Here is a 24,101-nt window from a genome sequence, read left to right on the forward strand (position 1 = left end):
CATTTATTGTTTAAGTTTCACATACATAATTGCATTAGCACTGCATTGTTAAAGATGACTTCAAGCTAGAGTTCATACCTCACTCTCGAGGCATAATATTTTTTCAATGTTGTTCACAAGTATTTTTCTCTCTTTGATGATGATAATTGAAGTTTGATGATGGCTTTGTAACATCGAAACTGGTTAGTAAAATAAATGCTGTAGAACATACAAAACATTGTGCTTTTCGTTTACAACTGTTAGAGAAATCACAAAAATCATTAGGGCACTGACAAATGGTGACTACTGTGGATATTATGGTATTAAAAAAAAAAGCTCTAAAATCTTGTGCTGACTCAATACTGTATGAAGGTATCACGAGTAGAGATCATTGAGCATACACTGGAAGTACATGGATAAGTTTACTAAAAAGCTCAGTATTGGCTGCTTTGCACTCACAACTCTCTCACACACTATGTTGACTTGCAAAGGAATTGGTAGGGGACTTTAACTCAGAACTGTTCACAGCATAATCTTCTTGAGAAATACAGTCAACACCAAACACATATCGACTCTGTAGAATAATGCAGTAAGAATAGTATGTAAAGTGAATGGCTGAACATTTTGAAGGAGACTCTCAAGGATACTTTGGAATTCTTACACTTGCGTGTTACGTCTTCCGTAATGGCATTTGCGTTTAATAATAAAAGCAAATAGCTGATGTACTGTGGAATTCACAAACACTATGCTCAAAGTCAAAATGATTTCCATAACAACACCAGAACAGCCAGTTGAGGTCAACTGATTATTTTTAATTTTGTAGTATGAATTTCTCCAGTCTTTCAAATAATCTGTTCCTGTGATATTATGACTTTTAATCATTTTACAATAGGTTTAATTTGGCTTATTGGCTTTGCTTTTTAACTACAAATTTTTAAGACAGTTACACATTTATCACTGGTTCCCGATGGTGGTCGATTGACAGCTTCTCACAGAAAAGCATTTTATTTGGTGCTTTGTGTAGCAAAAACTGATGAACTTCATACAATGCTGCTCGTAACAGTTTTTGCGGATCTGCTGTCACTGAACAGTTCAATTGGTTACTAATGGATCAGTATCTGAATGGTTTTCCTTAAAGATGAAATGAAAACTACTAGCCTGTGAGAACATATTACACTGCATCTCATGGAAACTTACTTATGAAAGAAGAAATGTTACACTGCACAATTTCTTCACTTCTCTCAAACTGGCAAAAAGAGTTGAAAAAGAGGAAACTGAGCATTGTTGGCACTTTTGGTAATGGTAGAAGGGAAGTACTGCCATTTGTGAGACAAGTACAAGGTGTACTTAATTCAGATGGTATTCAAAGGTTTGTTGACATTGCTCTAACATCTTACCAAGGTATGACTAAGAAAAATATCCTTAACCTTAGTTCCATGCATGCCAGTGTAACAGTTGATGAAGCTGCAGAAAATAAAAACTCCAGAAACAGTCAGTTTTAATAATAACGCCAAACTCTGTGTAGATGTGTTAGATCAAATATCATGGAAATATAGTGTAAGAGCCATTACAAGGCAGTGGCCTGTACATGTTTTCTATAACATTCTGGACCTGGCAATGAACAATGCCCACACCTTGTACAGGTTGATAACTGGCTCTGCCATAATAATTAGTGGTACCAATGAGAATTTCTTTCCCTCAGCAATTAGATATTCCATCCATTTTGCCTGCTGACAGAGACGAAAGAACATCTAAAGATGCTAAACAAAAAACTTGCCAAGTTGGATTTTGCAAGAAAAACGAAACTAGAGATAACTGTTTTACGTGTAAAAATAATTGCATGCAATTCATGTCTCAGCGAAAGGATGTGCAACTGCAATTTTCTGAGTATAGAAACCAGTCCAAACAGATGTGTCTAGTAAAACACTACCTACTTGTTACAGGAAAAAAGTGTAATTAGTGAATAGCTAAGCAATTCTACAATAATAACATATGCCATCTTTTGTTGTTTGATGTAAAACAGAAACAATGAAATGTAAGTAATTTTATTTACCTCAAAGACAGTGTCACTTACTTTTTTTTTTGATGCAAGGAAAAATTAAATGTAACAGGTTCAAATAAAAATGTACCTACATGATTATTATGCATGAAAACAATCAATATTGAAGGCAATAAATGCGAAATATTACATTTTGTAAAAAGAAGCTTAAAATACATTAACAACCTTAATGGTCAACTGGCTTCCATTGGGGATTATAGCATTTCCTTGTCACAATCCCCTCAACCCAAACAATATATTTATGAGATAAATTAAATGGATGAACAAAAATCTACTCACCACACAGTAGCAGAACACATGCACATAAGAATGTTATAATTAGGCAAGCTTTTGGAGCCAGTGGCTCCTCCTTCAGGTAGAAGGGGGAGGAAGAGGGACAAAGGAAAAAGAAGTGAAGAGGTCTAGGAAAAGAGGTATATTTCCTTGATGTTGATCTTATCCTCATCAAGGGGTCAGCTACACACTTCTGTCCACGTTAAATCTACTAACAACAATACTCACATTTTAACAGTTGCCATTCTTTCATGTCAAACATTCCCTCCCATACAGCCTTGCCATCCGAGGCAAGTGTATTTGTTCGGATGCAGACTCTTTACAGCAATACTCCACCGTTCTCATCTCAGCCATCGCTGGATGTAATTATCCCACAATTCTAGTTCAAAAGCAGATTTTCCGGGCCATCACATCCAATCCTCATACTGCTACCTCAAAAAACTTAGGAGAGCACACCACTGGTCACTCAGTATTATCCTGGTCTGGAATGTATTAAACAGTTACTTCTACATGGCCATGACGTTTTAAAATCATGCCCTTAAATGAGATCTATTCTCTCTGAGATGTTGCGCCACTCACAGCATCCGTCTTCCCTACCCTAAGGCTCATACCCCAGTGACCATCCCTGCTGCAAGATGTGCCCTATGCACCCTCCTACCACCGCTTATAATAGCCCTGTAACTGGCAAAGATACTCTATCAAAGGGAGAGCCACCTGGGAAATGACGTCATATACTAGCTGTTACGTAAACACTGTTCAGCCTTTTATGTCAGCATGACTGCCACCAAATTACCAATTAGGATGAATGGGCATAGGCAGAGGGTGTATACTGGCAACACGCAGTATCCTCTTGCAGAGCCTGATCTACAACATGACACTCATGACCTTGGTGCCTGTTCCACAACATGTACCATCTGGACTCTGCCTCCAGACACTAGTTTCTCAGAGCTCAGCAGGGGGGAACTAGCACTTCAGCGTCTCCTTGATTCTTGCCACCCACCTGTCCTCAATTTACGTTAATTTCTTCTGTCTCAGCATTTCTTCACAGTAACTTCTCTTTTCTTCACTACATTTTAGTTTTCTACGTCTTCCATTTTCTTACCTGTCTGTTTTTCGCCACCCACCCTTCCCACCTATGTTATGAACAACACACTTAGCTTTTCACTCTTATAAACTCAAGCATGACATTTAAGCAGTAACCTCTGGCTTACATATTACCCTCTCTTCCAAATTTAAGGCCTCAGATTTTCAAATCTCATGTGATGCAGTCCCCAACAATCAGTCTTTCCTTCTCATCACTTTCGGTAAGTCTCCCCTTACCTGTGGTTCTGGGTGACTTTTCTGAAATCTATCCCCTTCCCTAAACCTCTCCAGTCCTTTACCTTCACCCCTCTTCCTTCCCCTTCAAAACCCTTTTGCCTGAAGAAGTCACTGGCTCTGAAAGCTTGTCTAAATATAATCCTTTGTGTGTGTGTTCTGTCACTGCTTGGTGAGTAGATTTTTTATCCATCCAATTACATTATCTTGTCAAACAATATTACTGTACGAGTTGTTATTTCTGAGCTACCATGTAATTCTTATGAAGCAGACTATCCACAGTGTAATCTCATTTTATAAAGCAAAGTAAATACAATAAAGCAATGTTCTATCAATCGTCCTTTGAAGTGAAAATTATGTTTGTAATGGAAAATTGTTTTTTAATTAATTTTTTCATCTTTCTGGATGATGACTAGCATGGATGTAAGTTTGTTGTGCTGTGTTACATTTGGTGAATAATAATGTTGTATTCAATCTCAAACGGTTTTTATTTCAGTAACAAAGCAACCTATTATTCCTCTCATATGCAACATTAGCGCTCTATAGTAAACTGTTCATTTACATAAGAGTGAATCTGCATGTTTATTCTGAAGCCTGATAATCTTTTACAAAATATTTTATGGGTGTGAGAATATTAACTTACTTATGAGGTCAAGCATCATCAAGAACAACCAATATCAAACTTAATCCTGTAGTCTTCTTTGGAATTACAAAATATTGAAAAATAATTTACAAGGAAACTTCACACAGAAAATCCATTAAAATTACTCAATGAATGCAATTTGTTCCATTGATGAGATACTTTTGTTAAATACTTTGAAATTTATTAACACAAAAAACTCGCTGGTAGATCGGAAGGAAGCAATTCAGCATTCTCAGGGGCAGTTCGAAGCTGAGTGATCTAGTGTTAATTATGCAGCCCTGTCTAGGGTGTGGAGTGGAATTTTGCAACATGAGCAACTGTTTATAATACCATGCAGACAGACATCAGGCAAAAAAATTGTAAATCCATGGGGGGGGGGTAGGTTTATATTCAACATGGACAGCTACAGTGAAAATGAGATGAGTAATGTTACATAAATGCTTTGTATGAAGCAGAAGACAGAAACCAAAGTTGAATAGTGTAAAAGGAGGAGCAATGGCTTTTCCCAATCTTTTTTTTTTTTTTATTTTAGCTTAGCACACCTACATACTTACAAAGTAATTCCCACATCAGTGTAACTAATTTAGCACTATTCAAAATTTTTTGTTGGAATACTTTCAAGAAAATAGGCAAACCTGTTAAACAGTGATCAAATAACATTTCGTGATAAAATTTCTTGGCAGATTAAAACTTTGCACTCGACCAGGACTCAAAGGCAAATGCTTTACCAGCAGGGCATCCAAACACAACTCACGACCCATCCCCACCATATCTCTTATCTTCCAAACTTCACAAAACTCTCCTGCAACACTTGCAAGTCTAAACTCCTGGAATAAAGGATAACATGGAGACGGGTCCCAAGTCGTGCTTGAGTAGCTCAATTGGTAGAGTACTTGCCCATGAAAGGCAAAGGTCCTGAGGTCAAGCCTCGGTCTGGCACACAGTTTTAATCTGCAAGGAAGTTTATCATCTGTGTACACTCTGATGCAACAGAAAATTTCATTCTAGAAACATCCCCCAGTCTGTGGCTATGCCTCATCTCTACAATATCCTTTCTTCCAGGAATGCTAGTCATTTAAGTTTCGCAGGTGAACTTCTGCGAAGTTTGGAAGGTAGGAGATGAGGTATTGGTGGAAGTAGAGCTGCAAGGATGGGCCATGATTTGCACTTAGCACAGTCAGAACAGCACTTATCTACAACAGGCAAAGATCCCAATTTCGAGTCTCTGTCCAGCGCACAGTTTTAATCTGACACGAAGTTTCATATCCACACACACACTACTGCAGAGTGACAACTGCATCCTGAAAACATTTTGTGAAGACAGAACTGTCGCATAACAATCAAACAGCCCCATAGCAAATGGAAAGAGGAGAGTCATGTACAAGTTGTAATGACAAGGTGTACCAAAGAAAGATATCATTTTGTACACATTGCTTACCAGCTGGATCCAGTTTTGCATTAGAGTCCACAACTAATACACATAATATTAAAATATTAAACATCTACTTTATTTTCTATACTGTAGTGCTCACAAGATTGAATCTTTTGAAAGATTTGGGATTTGGTTTTAGACTATGAGTCAATACAGAATAGTGATAGTGTTCTACACAAAACTGTGAAATCATCCAGTGTAAATTGAAAAATAGTCATAATATACATATTTTTATTTGTGTACATTATATTTCAGTTTCTGAACTTGGATATCCACATTTATGTATTGCACACAAAAGTGCATGTACAGGAAGACATCATTATTGAACAAAAGCCATTTTCATTTACAGTGTAAGGTAATAAACTCTGCACTAAATTTTACCAACAATACAAATATTTAACACTTTACAAAGTCAAAAGACAAATATTATTTGAATTCTTTGTTGCTGTAATCATGAATATTTATGTCCAGCAGCACAGCTAATAGAAACTTTCAGTTTGAAAGAGAAACACCTCACATGGCTCTAACTTTCAAGTACTACATCATCATTAACATCCACTGATAACATTTCAGGGTAAATTCTCACAATAAATTACACATCAACAATTTGAGCTAAAACATTTGCATAAATTATTTTCATGTATAAATATGTTTTATACAGTATATACAAATCAAAATTGAATCTCTCTCTCTCTCTCTCTCTCTCTCTCTCTCTCTCTCTCTCTCTCTCTCTCTCTCTCTCACACACACACACACACACACACACACACACACACACACACACACAAACAAACTTTCTTACAAATATTACAATTTTTTCCACTGTTAAGCAACCACAAATGAAACTGGATGCAGAAATAAGCACCATTGCATGAAAAAACTTTCCTAATGGACCTACCTATGATATATGGCACAGAACATTCAATACAAATTTCCATATAGTTCAATATACACACATCTACACAGAAAACATGTTTCCATTTACTCAAATTTATACAACAAGCAGAAAAAAGTGTGAATCTGGCATGAATTACCTAGTGGGCAAGTAGACAACAATTTTCTTTGGTAAATAAATTATATGTTTCCTTTGTTTTAAGTTGTTATACATTCTAATACTTGCTAATCAAGGCTTATAATAGTGGAGTTAAATGACATACATTAAAATAAATTCTTTGGAAAGATGTCCTGTGAATAATTATTCTGCAGTCTTCTCATCCAGTAACATCTTTCTACTGCTTGCAACATACCCCTGAAAAAGAAACATAGGATATTGAAATATGACATTTTAATCACTTGTAGAAACTAGATGTAAAGTTCATAACAACTATAAATAGTCCAGAGCCCTAGAAAATTGATTATTATGGCAACCTTAAGAATTCGTGACTAGGCCTATTCCTTTGGGACACACTAAGTATTGTTTGCACTAACTAAGTTGACACTCAGTGTGATGGCCGATGTGCGCAAAAGTACATGCATTTTCCCTCCCATCTACCACCACACTGCTTGTCAACTTACACTGAGTGGACAGTACAATGAATCGTGTCTGGAAATAGCAACTACCAGGAAGCCTCTGAATAGGCTTGAATTTCCAATTCTTCTTGTCACTGTCTAGTCACAAGATATATGTGGTAGGAACTAATACACTCTCTCACTCTTCTTAAAATGTACCTTCTCTGAATTTTAACAGTACATCTCTCTGATGCACAATTCCCTTCTTCTAGTGTGCCACTGCACATACATACATACATACATACATACATTAATACTTGTTCCATATATCATGAATACGACATTTCATAATGATGTGAAATGTGTCACTTTAACATAAGTTTTCTTTACACAAAATAATTTTTTTTGCATATCGAAGAATTCACCTATTGAGCAGAAGGAGTTGTCCTTCAGAAATTCTTTTAATTTGCTTTTTAATAGTTGGTTGGCTTGTGTCAGACTTTTAATACTATTTGGCAAATGACTAAAGAGTTATGTGGCAGCATAATTCACCCCTTTCTGTGACAAAGTGAGATTTAATCCTGAATAGTGAATATCATCCTTTCTTCTAGTGCTGTAGCTATGCACTTCACTGTTATTTTTGAATTGGGATGGGTAATTAATGACAAATTTCATAAGTGAATATATGTATTCCGAAGATACTGTGAATATTCTGAGTTTCTTAAATAAATGTCTGTAAGATGATCTTGGGTGGGCTCCAGCTATTATTCTCATTACACACTTTTGTGCAATGAATATTTTCTCTCTTAATGACGAACTGCCCAAAATATGATGCCATATGAAAGCAGTGAATGAAAATAAGTATAGTAGGCTAATTTACTGATATGTTTACCACCAAAATTTGCAATAACCCTAATTGCATAAGTAGCTGAACCTAACCGTTTGACAGATCATCGATGTGTTCCTTCAAATTCAATCTCTCATCAATGCACACACCCAGAAATTTTGAGTATTCTACCTTAGCTACAGACTTCCATTCATAGTCTATATTTATAAATGGTGTTATGCCATTTACTGTACAGAATTGTATAAACTGTGTTTTCTCAAAATTTTGTGAGAGTCCATTTGCAGAGAACCACTTAATAATTTTCTGCAAGACATTATTCGCAATTTCCTCAGCTGATTCTTGCTTGTTGGGTGTGATTACTATACTTGTATCATCAGCAAAAAGAACTAACTTTGCATCTTCATGAATATAGAGTGGCAAGTCGTTAATACATATTAAGAACAATAAGGGACCCCAAGACTGAACCCTGTGGGACACCATTCTTGATATCTCCCCAGTTAGAGGACTCTGCTTGTTTTTGTAGATTATCAGTACTGTTAATTTCAGCCTTCTGCATTCTTCAAGTTAACTATGAATTGAATCATTTGTGCACTGTCCCACACATACCACAATACTTAAGCTTATCTAGAAGAATTTCATGATTCACACAATCAAAAGCCTGTGAGAGATCACAAAATATTCCAATGGGTGATGTTTGGTTATTCATTGAATTTAATATTTGATCAGTGAAAGCATATATAGCATTTTCTGTTGAAAAGCCTTTCTGAAAACCAAACTGACACTTTGCTAGTACTTCACTTTTACAAATATGTCATGCTACTCTTAAATACATTACTTTTTCTTGGACAGTAGTTGTTAGCATCAGATCTATCCCTTTTTTTACGCAATGGTTTACCAATGGCATATTTCAGTACATCTGGAAAAATTCTCTGTTTCAGTGAGGTACTACATATGTAGCTGAGAATCCTGCTTATTTGTTGGGAACAAGCTTTTAGTACTCTGTTGGAAATGCCGTCAACTCCATGTGAGCTTTTACATTTGAGTGAATTTATTATTTTCCTATTTCAATAGGAGAGGTTAGTTGAATTTCAATTTTATCAAATCACATAGGTACTGCCTCTTCCATACACTGTCTTGCATTTTCTAATGAATAGCTGGAACCTATTTTCTTTACAACACTTAATAAATGATTATTAAAAATGTTTTCTACTTTTGACTTCTTGCTAACAAACTTTTCACTTTGATAGAAATACAGTCTTCCTGTTCTCTCAGTTGCCCTGTATCCCTTTTCACAATATTCCAAATTGTTTTAATTTTATCATCAGATGTGCTAATCTCAGACATAATGCACATACTTCTGGACTTTTTAATAACTTTTCTTAATACAGTACAGTAGTTTTTATAATGTTTCATTGTTTCAGGGTCATTACTCCTCCTAGCTATAAGATACATTTCCCTTTTCTGTTTACAAGATATTTTTATTCCTTTAGTAAGCCATGGCTTTTTACATGGTTTGTTACAATTATATTCCACTGTTTTCTTAAGGAAACTGTTTACAAATATACTCGCAAAGGTATCATGAAATAGTTTAAATTTTAAATTGGCATCATGTTCCCTGTACACCTCATCCCAGTCTAACTGTTGCAAGCTTTCCCTAAAACTTTGAAGTGTTAAATCATTAATGGAACGCACTATTTTGGGGAACTGTTTTGCATTACTGCATGGAGCTATATCATACACTGTAACTATCTATGCAATAAGATCAGACAGACTATTCTTAATAGGAAAAGTTTTTATTTGATTAAATTTATCTTGGTCTATGAAAACATTATCTATCAGTGTGCTACTTTCCTGTACCAGCCAAGTAGGAAAATCAATAACTGATGTCAAATTGAAAGAACCAAGTAATACTTCAAGGTCAAGCTTTCTATCTGTGGTTTGCTGATCATATCCAGGACACACTCATGGTAACTAAAGAAATCCATACAAACACACTATTCTTCTTTGAAGCTTCTCAGTCAATACCACCTCATTGTGGTGACATGACGAGCAATACCCAAGTATCAGTTATCAAGGGTTTTTAATCTACCTATTTCATGAATGAATTACACTTCCTAAGTGTTTTTCTGATGAAGCAACATTTTGCTTATATAACTGAAAATAATCCATTTTTGAGGCAAATGCCCATATCACATATGTAACTTAGCCAGTTTTATCAGTACTTATCATCCACTTTTGTAGCATAATTTTCTATCTGCCCAATGATTCCACAGTCATGATGATTATTCTGAAGGGATGTAACTTCTTTACTTACTTTACATGTTGCAAGGGCCTTATCGACCATAAGCCTGCTCTATGAACCTCTTCCACTTCTGCCTGTCCAATGTGCTGTTTGTTCAGTTGCTGCTTCTGTTCATCCTCATTGCGTCCTCCCAAATGTTACCCCGCCATCTGATTCTGGGTGTCCTTCTTCTTCTCATTCCTTCTATTGTTCTGCCGAATGCCATTCTATGTAGTCTATTCTCTGTCATTCTTGCTATATGGCCTGCCCAATTCAACCTTCTCCTCTTGAGCACTTCGATGATGTCACGGTGTTTGTACAGCCCTCTTAATTCTTCATTTCTTCTTATTTTCCATTCCGTGTTATTTTCATGTTATATAGGTCCAAAAATTTTCCTTAGTACTTTTCTTTCGAATATTAACAGTTTTTCTTCATCTTTATTTCTAAATATTAACGTTTCACATCCATATAACATCACAGGTATAATGGTTGATTGATATAAGCGGATTTTGAAGTTACTGCTAATTGATCTTTTTCTTAGAATTTTGGTGAAACTAATAAGTGTCTTATTTGCTGTTGATAAATGGGCATCTATTTCCATATCTGTTCTGTTGTTATTACTAAAAATACTTCCAAGGTACTTGAAGTGGCCAAAAGTCTTGAAATTGAATCCATCTACAGCCAGAGGCGCATCTTTTCTGGTTTTCTTACTTATGGACAGGTATTCCTGTTTTCTCAGCAATTTTGTAGTAATTTTGCATCATTCTGATTAATTCTCTTTTGGAACTACTTATTAGTGCTACATCATCTGCACAGACAAGTCTTGTAATGTTAACATCCTGCAGCTGGATCCCTTGTGGACTGGTTTTAGAAAATTCTCTATCAATCTTCTCTAGGACAAGGTTAAATAAAATACGTGAAATGGAATCCCCTTGTCTCAGTCCAGTGTATACCTTAAAATCTTCAGTTTCTCCTACAGGTGTCTTTATGCGACATAGTTTCATCGATACACATTTTAACTAATCTGATTAATTTTGATGGTATTTTAAATTCCTTCATTATATTTAGGAGTGTCTGTCGGTGTATGCTATCATAGGCCTTTTTAAAATCTACGAATAATATGTGGACATCTACATAGAATTCCCATGCCTTCTCAGTTACTTGTCTTAGGGTGAATAAATGATCTAATGTGGATCTGTTTCTGCGAAAACCGCATTGGTAGTCCCCAATCAGCTCTTCTGTTATTGGTATCAGTCTTTTTAATAGGCAGCTTGATACGATTTTGTACGTGACATCCAGTATGGCAATTCCTCTGTAGTTATCACAAACTATTGGATCATTCTTCTTAAATATGGGGCACACAATAGCAGTTTTCCAATCTGCAGGAATAGTTTCCGTCTTCCAAATTGTTTCTATTAACACCTGTATTTCTAATTCCAGTTGTGGGCCTCCATTCTTTAATAACTCAGCGTATATTTTGCCCTCGCCACAAATCTTGTTATTCCTTAATTTCTTTATTGCTTGCTGTATTTCATTTACTGATGGGGTAGTAACTGCATCAGCTGTATCAATTATATCAGGTTCTTCCAATTTAATGTAAGAGTGTGGGTCATTGCAGTTGAGAAGTTGTGAAAAGTATGTCTTCCATCTGTTTTGTATGTCACTTTTGTTGGTCAATATTTTCCCATACTAATCCTTTGCAAACTTTTCCCTTTTATTGAATTTACCAAAGATTTTTTTTTTATATTTTGATACATCTGCCTTGTTCTGTGATGTTGGAAATAATCCTCTGCTTCTCTGATCATATTGTTATCGTATTCCCTTTTCTCTTGTCTTAGGGTTATTTGCGTTTCTTGGCGGAGTTTATAGTATCTTTCCTTCAGTCTCATATTGCCCCTGTCTTTAATCCATGCATTCCTCACATTTTTTCTTTCCAGCACTTTTTCTTGACACTTTGTGTTAAACCAAATTTTATTAGGTCGTTTTCTTTCACCAATGATTTTGGAAGCTGCTTCTTGAATACTGACCTTCAGGTGTCTCCATCTGCTTTCGACATCCTGTGTTTCTGCACTGGTCAGTCTCGGTTTTGTTAGGTTGCTATTAATTTCTTTTGTAAAATTTTCTTTTATATCTACTTTTGTCAGGTTTCCTATGTTATATCTTGTAATTTCTTTTCTATCTACTTTCCTTTTGAGTTTCACTTTCATTTTTGATATTATTAACGCGTGGTCTGTATCACAATCTGCTCCCCTAAAGGTTCTGACACCTTTAATGCTGTTTTGGAATTGTTACTAGATAGCTACATGATCTATTTGATTGACTACCTTTCCATCCAGTGACATCCATCTTCCTAAATGAATGTGTAACTTCACTTTATAAAATTTATAAAGCAGAGTTACAGTAAGTTAAAGCATGTAATAAGAATTACTTAACAAATACTGCATGTCAAAATTTTATGAAAACGTAATGACAGTGTTTTTTAAATTCCTACCACCTACCATCCACCATGAAAACTATAACACTCACTAGTGGGTAGTAGGAAGCAGGCTGACCACCAAAGGATTAGAGGCTCTCCATTTAAACAGTTGAGACCATCTAGTTAGCTATCATATAGTATAATTTTTTTCTAAATATACTTCTTTTAGAGTTATCAGCACTAATTTTTAATATATTCGAGTCAAATACCACTGATTTGTTTCATGCATGTTCTTTCTTTGACCTACTTTATGTTCAACTGGGGTGGCCAACTATTTTATGAAGAACTTTGAGGAGAGAATGTTGAAAACAGTGGCACATACACAAACGGTATTTTGTAAATATGAGAACAACACTTTCATGGTGTGGACTCATGGGAAGGAGTTTTTACAACACCTCAACTCTGTTCATAAAAACATTCGATTCACTACAGAAATAGGAAAAGATGGTTGTCTGCCTTTCCTGGACATTTTGGCATTCATAGGCCCAATCACATAGATACACAATGGCGTGGTTGGGCTTACAATGATCGAATTGTCATCACGCACTGTAAGTGTGCTTAGAACACTTGCAGAGTTCACAGTCTTCAGATCCAGGTGGTTTGCGAAAAGAGCTCACTCACCTGAAGACAGTTGTTTTGAGGAAATATTCCACCTGGCATATTAACAAGTCACTATCAGTTGGTTGGTTGGAGAGTAAAGGGACCAAACTACAGGGTAATCAGACCATTTTCCCTCATGCAAACAGGTCATGTATTAAAACCATTACCAAAGGGAGATGGGGAAAGTAAAAAGGCATAAAACTAACTAAGAACCACACTGAAAGAGAAAACAAAAGAAGCAAAACAAAAGAGGAACTCATGTACTAAAAGGGAAAAAAGCAGTTTAAGGTATTAAAATAATGTAGCAGATGGCCTGGGCTGGCTGATCACAAGAATAAAAAAGGAAGAACCAGCCACTCTGCAACATGCTATGATCTCTAGTCGAAAAGCACAAGGCTAGAGAAACACACATAGGGAAAGACAAATATCAAGGTGAACGAACAGCAAAGAAAGAGTCTGTTTATTGGTACTTTGTGCCAGCCAGTCAACAAGTTCATTACCCAGGGCTCCAATATGTCCTGGAGTCCTGATGAAGGCCACTGAACATCCAATGTTGCCGAGGGAATAAACAGACTTCTGGATAGTCATCACTAAAGGATGGCGAGGAAAGCACTGGTTGAGAGCTTGTAGGCTGCTTAAGGAATCACTACAGATGAGGAAGGACTCACCTGCAAAGGAGCGGATATCCTCAAGAGATGGCTACCAACTCTGCAGTGAAAGCACTGCAGACATCTGGCAGGGAGAACTGTTCAGTATGTCCAGTGTGAATGTAAGCAAAGCCAACATTACCACTGAGTCACCAGTGTAGACAATCTCCAAGTCCTGGAACGCACTGAGAATTGCCGGTGGAGAGCAACAGGAGGAACTGGCTTTTTTGGGCCTTGCAATAGGTCCAGGCAAAGCTGTGACCGAGGCGTGGACCATGGAGGTGTATGTGAGTGGAGCCACAGCAAAGGTGGTAGAGGGAACGTCTCGAGTTCAGTAAGAAGGAACCAGACACGGGCTGCAATTGGAATCTCTGATCAGGGCTGCAATTGGAATCTCTGATCGGGGCTGCCTGCGCAGGAGATGGATAGCCATGGTGGGGAAAAGAGATGGTAATTTGGGTGTTTTGGCAAGCTGTGAAAATGCACAGTATAACTGCAAGCAGTTGTTGTCACCTGATCGACAGTGGAGGAACACTCAGGACAGAGCCTTGTGGGACCCCATTCTCTTGATTATGGGGAGGAACTGTGGGAAGCACCAACTCAAATTCTGAATAAGTGGAGTGACAAAAAGTTCTGTATAAAAATCGGAGGCCCTGGAGATCCCACTCATGCAAAGTAGCGAGGAAACCGTGTTTCTTGAAGGGCAACACAAAAAGCAAGCATAACACTTAAGAGTTACCACAACTCAGCCAGGTGTGGGAAAGAACCCCTGAATTCCATTGGAGGATGACACTTTCTGTTGTCTGGGAAGGCATGAAGGGACCAAGGAGGCAGGTTATGGCTCAGGGTCACCTGCTGCCACCAGCTGAGTGTGTGTATCTATCTCCATGGCTGCTGAGGTGCTGGCAAGATTTACGTCTCCAGGGACACTACAATTTCCACATCATCCTCCGACATGGAACTTGCAGGGAGAGTGGTGTGAGACCTGAGTCTCATGTTCCTTAACCGATTTCTTCTTTATCAGTTTGCCCTCTCCCTGCTCTTTAGGCATTTGCTGGAAGGCCTTCCCTGAAACAGCATCACGTACAGAGGAAAAACATGAAGCCTTTTAACCAACAGCTTGTGGGTTCACTTTTGCACTGATGGAGATCTTGGAAGGGAGAGTCCCGATGGACCCCTTCCATGCAAGAGGAGATGGAGAAGGCTGTTGCTTCTCTTGCTGGGAGGTGGGAACTGAAGTTTCTGGCATTTGGGAAGGCATTGCTTCCAAAGTAGAAGCTTTGGGAGCAACGGACGAAGTGCCCCCAACAACCAAAGAGGCAGGAGCGGAAGTAGTCTGGTGATCCTGAGAGCCCACTGTACGAGACAGAGATGAGGAAACTACATTCGCCAGTGGGGGTGATGTCAACATAGCTGTAGGTATGAAGAAGATAAGGGAATATGGTGTAACTTACATATTGACCTAGTAGATAGTGTCGGAAGTTCCATGCGGCTTTTCGCAGATGATGCTGTAGTATACAGAGAAGTTTCAGCATTAGAAAATTGTAGCGAAATGCAGGAAGATCTGCAGCGGATAGGCACTTGGTGTAGGGAGTGGCAACTGACCCTTAACATAGACAAATGTAATGTATTGCAAATACATAGAAAGAAGGATCCTTTATTGTATGATTATATGATAGCGGAACAAACACTGGTAGCAGTATGCGTGTGGAATGATTTGAAATGGAATGATCATATAAAATTAATTGTTGGTAAGGCGAGTACCAGGTTGAGATTCATTGGGAGAGTCCTTAGAAAATGTAGTCCATCGACAAAGGAGGTGGCTTACAAAACACTCGTTCGACCTATACTTGAGTATTGGTCATCAGTGTGGGATCCGTACCAGATTGGGTTGACGGAGGAAATAGAGAAGATCCAAAGAAGAGCGGCGCATTTCGTCACAGGATTATTTGGTAACCGTGATAGCGTTACGGAGACGTTTAGCAAACTCAAGTGGCAGACTACGTAAGAGAGGCGCTCTGCATCGCGGTGTAGCTTGCTCGCCAGGTTTTGAGAGGGAGCGTTTCTGGATGAGGTATCGAATATACTGCTTCCCCCTGCTTCTCCCGTGGAGATCACGAATGTAAAATTAGAGAGATTCGAGTGCGCACGGAGGCTTTCAGACAGTCGTTCTTCCCGCGAACCATATGCGACTGGAACAGAAAAGGGAGGTAATGACAGTGGCACGTAAAGTGCCCTCCGCCACACACCGTTGGGTGGCTTGCGGAGTATGAATGTAGATGTAGATATAGATTTCCGTTTAGCTTCTTGGTAATTCAGCTGGTCCAGGATCTTGGACTCCAGAATTTTCCATTCCTTTTGTAGTACTGCACAGTCCGGCAAGCAGAGGGAGTGGTGCTCTCCACAGTTGCCACAGGTGGGAGGAGATGCACATGGAGTATTTGGATGCATTGGACTTCCGCACTCTTAATATGTGGCACTGGAAATGCATCGGGAAGACACATGCCCGAATTTCCAGCACTGAATATGGGGAGGGATGTATGGTTTTACGTCATATCAGTATAGTATCACCTTGACCTATTCAGGTAATGAATCACCCTCAAGGGCCAAGATGAAGGCACCTGTAGTAACCCGGGCAATGTGAGAACACCACTGTTCTAAATTGGCACGCAGCTCATTTGTCGGATTGCAAGAAAAGGTCACAATGTAAAATAATTCCCTGGACAATGTTAAGGCTTTTATGGAGCATGGCGAAAAAGGGAATATCACCCAGCTGACCACAGGTGAGCAAAGCCCGGGACTGGGTTGGAGATGCTGTCTGAATCAGGACGAACCCATTTCTCATTTTGGACAGTCCAGCCACTTCTCCAGACTTGTCCTCCAGATTTTCAACAAAAAAAGGGGGGCTTTGTAGCCAGAAAGGAGTCCCCATCTGTCTTACTGCAGACGAAATACTGAGGTGAATAAGGCTCTATTTTTTCCAGTCTTATGTTTCTGCCATGATGTAGCTATGGAGGAGAACTATTTGGTATCATATGTCGCTGCATTATAGTCTACCTTATCCTTCTTAGAGACTGCCGGGGCCATTCGGCCACGAACAAAAGATGACTTTCTCTGCTTCTTTGCAGGTTGTCTGGCCTGACGCTACTCACTCTGATCAAATGCTCTTCCACATGCACCACCAAACCACAGCATAGGCCACCAAGATGACGAGCACCTACTCCTTGGCATATGTGGGGAGGATGTAGCTCAGGCATCAGCAGGGCAACCACTGTGTTTCAGGAGGCTACAACCAAGTGGGTACATAATGGCCCCACCATGACGGATTGGCTACTGAGCTGGATATCAGGTGCAGAGAAAGGCAATATTATCATGGTGATGAAAGAGGACAGCAAACAATGGAAGTTGATGATGGACCTCACAAGGGCCCTCACCCAAATAGCTGGATTGTGGTTGGAGTTGCAGATTCATGACAATAGGAGGTGCAAAAGGTCTAATTGCACAATGGAAATATGTTGCACTATGTAAGGCGTCCTTCCCCAAATGGCTTGCACTTCAGAAAAACTTGGAAGATGTGAAGGCCAAACCCTAAAAGGGAACCAAAAACTTATCAGGCCAGAATGTGGGAGACTCAGTTTAGTTGCTTCTTATAACAGCCGGGAGTACCTCGGTCCTATTCTAATGCCTGGACCCGCAATGGGGGTCACTATCAGTTAAACCCAAAAACGAAGAAGTGGAGAAAGAGGAGATTATGCCGGAAAAATCCCTAGCTCTGCCTTCATTTATTAATTGTTCAAGGTAGCCAGGAACTTCTAGAAATCTCTGATTAAAGTGTTCACCATATGCTATTTAATACTGTCGACTTTTTGCGGGTCAGTGAAGGACCATTTGTTACTGTAGAAGGCTGTAATTTACAAAATACCTTGCAAATGTCGTATGGCTTACACTGGCCAGTATCTGCCCACCATTGGAGAACGATGCACCAAACATTAAAATTGCCCTTTCCTGATGCAACCAACAAACTCTGCTTTTGCTTAACATTGTATCTACAACAGAAATTCAATGGAGTATGACACAACAATAGTTTTGGCCACAGCACCTTCATTTTGGGACTCCACAATCAAAGAATCCATGGAAATATATGTGACAGAAAATTTGATGAATCATAATAGTGAGTACCAGTTGGATAATGCATGGAACTCCCATCTCTCCATGAACTGATCAAGATGAAGACTACAATGTTTGCTGTTTGCAAGGCGAGTGTCAGTCCTGAGGACATTTGTATTCAGCAACACCAGTGATGGCGAAGTTCACTAAGTAGTGTGCTCAGTCAGTCACCACTGTCCAACACACACACACACACACACACACACACACACACACACACACACACACACACACACACACTTCACTAAGAAACTGCGTAACAAGAAGTCTTTGTCAGCATACGATAGTTTACCTGAGGATGACTGGCAGGTGCCAAGTCAAAATATCTCACTGTAAAGTGGACAATGACTGTCTGCAAGTCTGAAATTTCTTTGGATAAGGTGTGTTGTGAAAACTGAAGCATAACAAGTAATTTCAATCATATTTGAAGTCACACATAGACTGTCATTTACTAAATTCTGATGTCCAGATACTTATCTGGCTCTTTTGTAATCTGCAAAAATGTAATCACAAACAATGAGTGATGCAATGTAATTTATCAAACATTACAAACATCATATTTCAATGTAATAATATTAACCCAAACGCTTAAACTTTTCAAGTGTTCAAAGCTACAGAAACAAGTTCATATGTTAAAACTGTTCAATTCATGGTGACGGAATTATTAGGAATTGTAAACAAATCTAACTTTCTGATAACCAAGCCAATTATGTAAATTTTATCTCTCAATAAATGGTAGGAACTCTTTTTTTTTATTAATTAGTTTAGCTGTAAGTAAAGAAAGCAGTAATTGTATTGTTGTTAAATTGAACAACTCGTATTTCACTACAAAAACATAAAAATTACGGTGGCCATTTTATTTAAAAACATGTACCTGTAAATTAGAAGTATTTTTCCATCCAAGTTGTCAACTGAATGTAAAACTTTTCATTGTAATTCACTTAAAGTCTGTTTATAACAATTAATCCATTGTAGTGTTTACTATCAATACTGGTGGATTTTTGTAGCCTGCAGGTCCGCCTTCCATCAGATTTTGAGGCACAATCTACGTTTGTCATCTGTCTTTGCAATGTGGCAATAGACAGTATTTTATAATCATCATAATGATGACAGGGAAACAAGGGAATATTCAAGGGGAGATAAGATCTACAGACGAAATAACCAAAGACATGACAGGAACTGACCTAATGACAGAGAACTAGAAGCAGGAAACAGACAGGTGTGTGGTAATGAAAAGAGGCATGATAACGGGCAATTTGAGAACAAAAGAAACCATCAGGGAAACTGACTTTCATTCACGGGGAGCCTGTCGGTCTTAAGGAGTTTTGATGTAACTAGAAACCAACCTAATACAAATGGGAGATGTAGAGATAATCATAGGGAAAAATCTCATAATAGAAATGACAAATCTTATCAGGTAAATTAAACAAACTTCAAAAGAGATTTTTGGGAGGAAAATCTACCCAGTATAAACAGGGAGGAGGCACAAAAACCAAAGGTAGACAATGAACTGGATGCAGTTATCTTGACAAATTTATTTAACGAGTTGCACAATAGTAATGAAGTTTTGAATAAAGACAGCTCTGAAAATGCTCAATGTGATGAATATGTTTCTAAGAATTTATTTAGTGAAGCAACTTTTAAGGTTATTTCTGAACCTCTGTTAGCTGATATTAATTAATTGTGACAAACAGTAAAACTGATTATGTTAATGGTGTTTTTAGTGACACTTGCAATGTGTATGAAGGTGGTTATGTTTTTGTGGTTGTTAGTGATGATGATCTGCTAGAAAAAGAATTAGATGGGATGATTAATATGGAAATACAAGGTGGTGATATGTATGACAACAGGAGTGCCATTACTTGTCTTAATGATGAAGATGATGTAGGCACATATAGGGAAATATGATAGTCAAATCATTCCAGTTAATTTCTTTTCAGTTATTATTTCATTTAATTTTTTATAAATGCTGGTTGGCTATCTGTCAGACTTTTAATGCTGTTTGGCAAACGGCCAAAGATTTTTGTGGCAGCATAATTCACCCATTTCTGTGGTAAAGTCAGATTCAACCCAGAATGGTGAAGATCATCCTTTCTTCTGATGTTACTATGCACTTTGCTTTTATTTTTGAATTGCGATGGGTTATTAATAACAAATTTCTCAAGTGTAAATAAAATAGAAAGAAACTTCCACATGGGAAAAATATATTAAAAAACAAAGATTCCAAGACTTACCAAGCGGGAAAGCGCCGGTAGACAGGCACAATAAAATAACACACAAACACACACACAAAATTTCTAGCCTTCGCAACCAGCGGTTGCTTCTTCAGAAAAGAGGGAAGGAGAGGGAAGGACGAAAGGATGTGGGTTTTAAGGGAGAGGGTAAGGAGTCATTCCAATCCCGGGAGCAGAAAGACTTACCTTAGGGGGAAAAAAGGATAGGCATATACTCGTGCACACACACACACACACACACACACACACACACACACACACACACATACATATCCATCCATACTTATACAGACACAAGCAGACATATTTAAAGGCAAAGAGTTTCGGCAGAGATGTCAGCCGAGGAGGAAGTGCAGAGGCAAAGATGATGTTGAATGACAGGTGAGGTATGAGTGGTGGCCACTTCAAATTAGCGGAGATTGAGGCCTGGTGAATAACGAGAAGAGAGGATATATTGAAGGGCAAGTTCCCATCTGCGGAGTTTGGAAAGGTTGGTGTTGGTGGGAAATATCCAGATAACCCGTATGGTTTAACACTGTGCCAAGATGTGCTGGCCGTGCACCAAGGCATGTTTAGCCACAGGGTGATCCTCATTACCAACAAACACTGTCTGCCTGTGTCCATTCATGCGAATGGACAGTTTGTTGCTGGTCATTCCCACATAGAAAGCGTCACAGTGTAGGCAGGTCAGTTGGTAAATCACGTGGGTGCTTTCACACGTGGCTCTGCCTTTGATCGTGTACACCTTCCGGGTTACAGGACTGGAGTAGGTGGTGGTGGGAGGGTGCATAGGACAGGTTTTACACCGGGGGTGGTTACAAGGATAGGAGCCAGAGGGTAGGGAAGGTGGTTTGGGGATTTCATAGGGATGAACCAAGTGGTTACGAAGGTTAGGTGGACGGCGGAAAGACACTCTTGATGGAGTGGGGAGGGTTTCATGAAGGATGGATCTCATTTCGGGGCAGGATTTTAGGAAGTTGAATCCCTGCTGGAGGGCCACATTCAGAGTCTGATCCAGTCCTGGGAAGTATCCTGTCACAAGTGGGGCACTTTTGGGGTTCTTCTGTGAGAGGTTCTGGGTTTGAGGGGATGAGGAAGTGGCTCTGGTTATTTGCTTCTGTACCAGGTCGGGAGGGTAGTTGTGTGATGCGAAAGCTGTTTTAAGGTTGTTGGTGTAATGGTTCACAGATTCAGGACTGGAGCAGATTCGTTTGCCATGGAGGCCTAGGCTGTAGGGAAGGGACCGTTTGATATGGAATGGGTGGCAGCTGTCATAATGGAGGTACTGTTGCTTGTTGGTGGGTTTGATGTGGACGGATGTGTGCAGCTGGCCATTGGACAGATGGAGGTCAACGTCTAGGAAAGTGGCATGGGATTTGGAGTAGAACCAGGTGAATCTGATGGAACCAAAGGAGTTGAGGTTGGAGAGGAAATTCTGGAGTTGTTCTTCACTGTGAGTCCAGATCATGAAGATGTCATCAATAAATCTGTACCAAACTTTGGGTTGGCAGGCTTGGGTAACCAAGAAGGCCTCCTCTAAGCGACCCATAAATAGGTTGGCATATGAGGGGGCCATCCTGGTACCCATGGCTGTTCCCTTTAATTGTTGGTATGTCTGGCCTTCAAAAGTGAAGAAGTTGTGGGTCAGGATGAAGCTAGCTAAGGTGATGAGGAAAGAGGTTTTAGGTAGGGTGGCAGGTGATCGGCGTGAAAGGAAGTGCTCCATTGCAGTGAGGCCCTGGACGTGGGGGATATTTGTGTATAGGGAAGTGGCATCAATGGTTACAAGGATGGTTTCCGGGGGTAACAGACTGGGTAAGGATTGCAGGCGTTTGAGAAAGTGGTTGGTGTCTTCGATGAAGGATGGGACAGATCACGGATAGCCTGGGCTTCGGCTGTGGTGATGTTGGGAGTAGGATTAAGGTTTTTCAAGAAAGATTGAGAGGCAAGGCTGGAAGTGAGAAATTCCTGGAAGGTTTGGAAAGGGTGTTTTTTGAGGAAGAGGTGGTGGGTCCCGCTGTGATGGAGGACGGAACTGTTCCAGGCAGGGTTCAATTTGGATAGTGTCATGGGGAGTTGGATCATTAGGAGTGGGATCAGAATTATTTTTCTTCGTGGCAAAGTGATATTTCCAGCAGAGACTACAAGTGTAGGACAGTAAATATTTGACAAGGGCAGTTTGATTGAAACTGGGAGTGGGGCTGAAGGTGAGGCCTTTGGATAGGACAGAGGTTTCGGATTGGGAGAGAGGTTTGGAGGAAAGGTTAACTACTGAAGGTCCCTTCCCTACAGCCTAGGCCTCCGTGGCAAACGAATCTGCTCCAGTGCTGAATCCCTGAACCATTACACCAACAACCTTAAAACAGCTTTCGCATCCAACTACCCTCCCGACCTGGTACAGAAGCAAATAACCAGAGCCACTTCCTCATCCCCTCAAACCCAGAACCTCTCACAGAAGAACCCCAAAAGTGCCCCACTTGTGACAGGATACTTCCCAGGACTGGATCAGACTCTGAATGTGGCCCTCCAGCAGGGATTCAACTTCCTAAAATCCTGCCCCGAAATGAGATCCATCCTTCATGAAACCCTCCCCACTCCATCAAGAGTGTCTTTCCGCTGTCCACCTAACCTTTGTAACCTCTTGGTTCATCCCTATGAATTCCCCAAACCACCTTCCCTACCCTCTGGCTCCTACCCTTGTAACCGCCCCCGGTGTAAAACCTGTCCTATGCACCCTCCCACCACCACCTACTCCAATCCTGTAACCCAGAAGGTGTACACGATCAAAGGCAGAGCCACGTGTGAAAGCACCCACGTGATTTACCAACTGACCTGCCTACACTGTGACGCTTTCTATGTGGGAATGACCAGCAACAAACTGTCCATTCGCATGAATGGACACAGGCAGACAGTGTTTGTTGGTAATGAGGATCACTCTGTGGCTAAACTTGCCTTGGTGCACGGCCAGCACATCTTGGCACAGTGTTACACCATACGGGTTATCTGGATACTTCCCACCAACACCAACCTATCCAAACTCCGCAGATGGGAACTTGCCCTTCAATATATCCTCTCTTCTCGTTATTCACCAGGCCTCAATCTCCGCTAATTTGAAGTGGCCGCCACTCATACCTCACCTGTCATTCAACATCATCTTTGCCTCTGCACTTCCTCCTCGGCTGACATCTCTGCCGAAACCCTTTGCCTTTAAATATGTCTGCTTGTGTCTGTATAAGTATGGATGGATGTGTGTGTGTGTGTGTGTGTGTGTGTGTGTGTGTGTGTGTGTGTGTGTGTGTGTGTGTGTGTACGAGTATATGCCTATCCTTTTTTTCCCCCTAAGGTAAGTCTTTCTGCTCCCGGGATTGGAATGACTCCTTACCCTCTCCCTTAAAACCCACATCCTTTCGTCTTTCCCTCTCCTTCCCTCTTTCCTGAAGAAGCAACCGCTGGTTGTGAAAGCTAGAAATTTTGTGTGTGTGTTTGTGTGTTATTTTATTGTGCCTGTCTACCGGCGCTTTCCCGCTTGGTAAGTCTTAGAATCTTTGTTTTTTAATATTAATTTCTTAAGTGAATATATGTAGTGCAAAGATACTGTGAATATCCCAAATTCCTTAAGTAAATGTCTGAAAGGTGATCTTGGGTTTACTCCAGCTATTATTCTGATGACAAGCTTTTGTGCAATGAATACTTTTCC

The 24,101-nt window shown here is 39.5% G+C and overlaps 1 protein-coding gene across 1 annotated transcript in view; it reads right to left on the bottom strand.

The window, feature by feature from the left end:
- Window positions 1-5,920: 5,920 nt before the first annotated feature.
- LOC126281788 (myotubularin-related protein 10-B) overlaps window positions 5,921-24,101 on the bottom strand; it is a 122,724-nt gene continuing 104,543 nt past the window's right edge. The window contains exon 14 of the mRNA XM_049981001.1: window positions 5,921-6,952. The gene's annotated coding sequence lies outside the window, so the exon portion shown is untranslated. The remainder of the gene's footprint in view (window positions 6,953-24,101) is intronic.

This window comes from Schistocerca gregaria, chromosome 7 (assembly GCF_023897955.1).
Source record: "Schistocerca gregaria isolate iqSchGreg1 chromosome 7, iqSchGreg1.2, whole genome shotgun sequence".
Classification (NCBI taxonomy): Eukaryota; Metazoa; Arthropoda; class Insecta; order Orthoptera; family Acrididae; genus Schistocerca; species Schistocerca gregaria.